Below are 5,463 nucleotides of genomic sequence, written 5' to 3'. Positions count from 1 at the left end.
GCTACGTGTTCTTGCTTCCTCCATACTTTTCAGCATAATCTTCTTGTGTGTTTGTTGAATATGAATGCTACTTTCACCTGATTTTATCTTAAAGCAAAGCTTATGTAGGAATGGGACTGGGGTGGAGAAAAATCTCACAGTTCTTCTGCTATTTTAAGGTATTTAATAATCCTGGAAAACATTTTCTGCTTTTGTTTTTATTTACCGTTTTAATAGGGATAAAGTAACACGATCCAATTTTTTTTTTTTTACAACACTCTGTTTTTTTCTTTAATCTAATGAGATGGATAAAATTGTTGGGTTGGGTGGACGTAGCTTGCTGAATGTTAGGTAAGCAGTAAGCTTAATACAGATGGGGGCTAGGAAAGCGGGCTCAGGACTTGCGAGCGCAATGCTTTGGAATCTTGTCCACCTTGCAAGAAGGATACGGTTTTATGTTCATAATTACTGAACTATATATTCATAATTATAAAGTTATATATTCATAATTTTTTAATTTCATATTCATAATAATTGAACATAGAACCGTGTCCACCTTGCAAGGTGGACACGGTTCCACAGCATAACGACTGTAGTGCAAGACTGTAGAAGTTTGGTTGGGGAGATGAGAACTATAATAGATTGTATTAACAGTGCTCAATTTAAGAGTACAAGACCTATGTATATATACAAAAGAAGACAGAGGGAGACTAGGATTGGGAATTATAAGCAAACTCAAATACATAGGTAGAGTCCTAATATTCTTCCTCAAGCACATGGTAGAGATGTGACCTGTAGCTTGTCTCTAAGAAAAGAAAACTTAGGACCTACTAAACCTTTTGTAAATATATCAGCAAGTTAATCTTTGGTGGAGATAAAGTTGAATTGAATCTTTTCCTTGGCAACTCTGTCTCTCACAAAATGATAGTCAATCTCAACATATTTAGTGCGAGCATAAAAAATTGGATTAACGCATAGATATGTAGCACCAAGATTATCACACCATAGCTTTGGAACAGAAATTCCAGTGACGCCAATTTCTCGTAAGAGGGAGAGAACCCAGATTACCTCAGCACAAACATCAGCTAAACCCTTTTATTCAGCCCCGTAGAGGATCTTGCCACAGTTCTTTGCTTCTTGCACACCCAAGACACAAGATTTGACCCAAGAGAAACAGCATAACCACTGGTTGACTTACGATCCTCAGGGCAGCCAACCCAGTCTGAGTAAGAGAAGGCATGTAATTCTCTAGACTCAGATTTTTGGATACGTAAGCCATAAGATAGAGTCCCTTTGACATACCTCAACACACGTTTGGCTTGTTCCCAATGAGTGATCGTAGGACCATGCATGTGTTGACAAAGTTGATTGACTGCAAAAGATAGATCTAGTATGGTGATAGTAAGATACTGAAGAGCTCCAGCCAGACTTCGGTATTGCGTAGGATCATCATATAAATCTGTAAAGTTAGCAAGAGATTTCGAAACAGGTATTGGGTTGGATAGAAATTTGCAATTAGTCATACCAGCACGTTTCAAAATATCCAGCATATATCGTTGTTGAGATAGAAGAATTCCGTCACTACATTTAATGGTTTCAATACCAAGAAAGAAACCTGGTTCACCGAGATCCCAAATCTTGAAAGTAGTAGATAATTTTGACAATAAATAACTCACAAGATTCGGATCACTGCCCATCACCAGAATGTCATCAACATAGACAAGAAGATAAACATAAGTAGAATTCTGGGAATAATAAAATAGTGACACATCTGTTTTCGATGCCTGGAATCCAACGGGTAATAAAAATGCATGAAGGCAGTTAAACCAAGCTCTTGGGGCTTGTTTCAACCCATACAAGGATCTCTTCAACAAACAGACATGATTAGGAAATTGAACATCAATATATCCTGGTGGTTGTCGATGTAAATAGTTTCAGTCAAATTACCATTAAGAAAAGCATTATGAACATCTAGCCGTCTCACATTCCAACCAGAAGATATAGCCAAAGAAAGAAGTAACCTGACTGTGGTAGGTTTTACAACTAGACTGAATGTGTCAAAAAAGTCTTGACCAGGAACCTAATTAAATCCCTTTGCTACCAGCCTGGCTTTAATTTGTATCTCTCAATTGAACCATCCGCTTTACTCTTGGTTCGAAAAACCCATTTACATCCAATCACATTTTGATCAGGTTTATACGGAACCAGATACCATGTCTAATTCTGTAATAAAGAATTAAATTCCTCATCCATCGTCTGGCGCCATTCCAAGTGATTGACAGCCTGTGTGTAACAAGTGGGATCAATGGTGCAAACCTGAGCTGTCAAAACTATAGGAGGTGCGCGAGACTGGCTTGTGTTTCCATGTCATGCGTGCGGACATTCGGCCGAGTAGACTGGCCCCGTGGGTGCCCGCACGGACGAGCAGCAGCCACCGAGGCAGCCTGCTGTGCTGTCTCGGCCTCAATAGGCGCTGCCGGCAGTGTAGCGTCATTCTGTTCAGGCACTGCTGACAACGCTGGTTCAATCCGAACCGGTGCAGCTGGCTGTGCTGGTTCGAACTGAACGCGTGGGCGAGATGGGTCACCACAAGGTGAAGAATAGATGCAACCCATGGAAGCTTGGAGTTGTCACCTCCTCCAAGCGAGGAAGGCTAACTCCGCCTTTTTAGGCGAGAAGTCTCTAGCGGGCTCGTAGGCAGTCAGCCTCGCCCGCTGAAGGACTCGTGGAGTTGTCACCTCCTCCAAGCGAGGAAGGCTGACTCCGCCTTTTCAGGCAAGGAGTTTCGGTGGGCGGTCATGCCGCAAGAAGCTTGGAGTTGTCACCTCTTCCAAGCGAGGAAGGCTCACTACTCCTTTTTAGGCGAGGAGTTTAGGTGGGCGGCCACGCCGCAGGAAGCTTGGAGTTGTCACCTCCTCCAAGCGAGAAAGGCTGACTCCGCATTCAGACGAGCAGTTTTGGTGGAATGTCATACCGCAGAAGGGTCTCTCGGGGGCTCGTAGGTGGTAAGCCTCGCCCACTGAGGGACTTGGCTGTTTTGAAGTTCGTTCCTTTCTTGGGGGCTCGTAGGCAGTCAGCTTCACCCACTGAGGACTTGGCTGTTTTGAAGTTCGTTCATCTCTCGGGGGCTCGTAGGCAGTCAGCCTCGCCCACTGAGGGACTTGGCTGTTTTGGAGTTCGTTCATCTCTCGGGGGCTCGTAGGCAGTCAGCCTCGCCCACTGAGGGACTTGGCTGTTTTGGAGTTCGTTCGTCTCTTGGGGACTCGTAGGCAGTCAGCCTCGCACACTGAGGGACTTGGCTGCTTTGGAGCTCGTTCATCTCTCGAGGGCTCGTAGGCGGTCAGCCTCGTCCACTGAAGGACTTTGCTGTTTTGAAGTTTGTTCGTCTCTCGGGGGTTCGCAGGCGGTCAGCCTCGCCCGCCAAGGTACTTGGCTGCTTTGGAGTTCGTTCGTCTCTCGGGGTTCGTAGAATTCAGCCTCGCACAGTAAGGGACTTAGCAGTTTTGAAGCTCGTTTGTTCCTTGGGGACTCGTAGGCGGTCAGTCTCGCCCACTGAGGGACTCAGCCATTTTGGGATTCATTTGCCTCTCGGGGCTCGTAGACATTTGATTGCAAGTTGAAAAAAAAATTACTTAGCAAGATACGAAAAAAAAAAAAAAAAAGAGCAAAAGCCTGACGGGCAGAAATTCACTTTCAAAAAGCCCCGGAAGGCAGTCGGGTTACATCAAGACCAATTGCAACAACAATGAGAAAAGAGAATGAAAGCCAACTACTCCACTCATTTCTAAGCAAAATACTAGCTCGCAAAAGATCTTCCCCATGCCGTGACCAGCGTAGACCGCGTATGCATCATGATGATGGAGGAGTCCAGACTAACAAGAAGGTTCGAGAAGAGGTAACCATTATCCCATCGAAGCGCCTCCGCAATAAGATCACTGAATCGCGTGCAGCATATGGTGGGTGGGGGTGTGTCGAGGTGGCCACACTCTTGCCCTTCTCGGCGGCAGTCAGACGGGCCGGAGCAGAAGCGCGCGGAATGGAGCGTCGATAAGCCATGTTTTCCTCGGGAAAGACTTCTCGCAGTGCCTCGGGAAGGGCCGGTGCAGCAGCCGGTTCCTTCTCTCCCTAAGATTCCTTAGACGAGTCGGATGTATCGTTTTTCCCTGCAAGAAAGAAAGATTAGGCTCGAGCAATAGCCACGGAAAGTACAAACCTGTCCGAGGGGCACCGTCAGGCAACAAGCCAGCCTTCATCGTGGTCGCCAACCGCGACCAACGCCGAGCAGAGATAAGCTCGCTCCCAGCGATCCGCTGGAACAGATCAACCAGGTCTTCGAGGCAAGCCGGCCTTCCGTCAAGACGGTAGTACGACGTTTTCTAGGCCAAGGGAAAATCGAAGGCCGAAAGGTGGTCGGCTAGGTGGACAAAGAGAAACCCCTCCTTCCAGCCCTTGTGAGAGGAGACCAACTTGTCCATGAACTTGTGGCCGCCCCGAGAACGTATTTGCACGTATCTCGGAGCGACCACGCCGACTGCGGCCAAACGGAAGGGTTGGTGGAATAGCGGAAAGGTAGGTTCCACGCCAAGGCGGTGGCAGTACGTGAGGAAGGCGGTCAACTAGCAATAAGAATTAGGCACCAGCTGTGTGACAACCCAAATTTAATTTTCTAAATTTTGTTTTAAGAAATTCCAAAATAGCCATTTTTCACTCTACCAAAAATTTTATAATGAAAACGGTGTTTGAATTAACTATTTTGAGCTACGTTTTAAATAAATTCAACACCGGGACTTATTCTATTTTTGAAATCCTAAATTCTAGAGTACATTACGTACCAAATTTTTGACCCAAAAGTCAATCTGAGTGAAACCGGGAGAAATCTGAGAAACCTAAATCAAGTGGTTATCTAGAAAGTATTTTTGGAAAAATCTATTTTAACCCCCAAACTATTTAAATCTATCTTTCTAGACCTTGGTCCATGTTGCATGGTGGACCACAAGACTCCATCCCTTGTCTGGTGCTTTTAGAAAATCAAGCAATTACCATTTTGCCCTCCACCAATCATGAGAGAATCTCCTAGAGTTTTGCACCCTATAAAACCACACCTTTCCCTCATTGAATCCCTGATCTCATTCCCTTGCCTCTCCCAATCTTGTCTGCTATAAGAAGAGAAAACAACACAGTAAGTTCAATCCTTCATCATTCATTTCCTCCCTTTGTTTTAGTGTCTTCTTTGCCCCCATTCTCGGAGTTTTCTTAGGCTTAGATTGTTGTTGTTGTTGTTGTTGTTTGGGGTGTTTAGGTGGTGAAGGAAGTGGTGGAAGTTGAGTGGAGAGGAGGCTGAGATCCACACAAGAAGGAGAACAAGAAGAGGTATAACCCATGGACTCCCAACTAGCTTTATTTTGACTCTGTGAAGTCTAGATTGAAGTGAAAATGCTTAGAAATGGTAGATTATTGTTGTTTTTGAGCTATTAGTGATCTATG

Source organism: Ipomoea nil, unplaced genomic scaffold, assembly GCF_001879475.1.
Source record: "Ipomoea nil cultivar Tokyo-kokei standard unplaced genomic scaffold, Asagao_1.1 scaffold3100, whole genome shotgun sequence".
Classification (NCBI taxonomy): domain Eukaryota; kingdom Viridiplantae; phylum Streptophyta; class Magnoliopsida; order Solanales; family Convolvulaceae; genus Ipomoea; species Ipomoea nil.
This window is presented reverse-complemented; position numbering follows the sequence as displayed.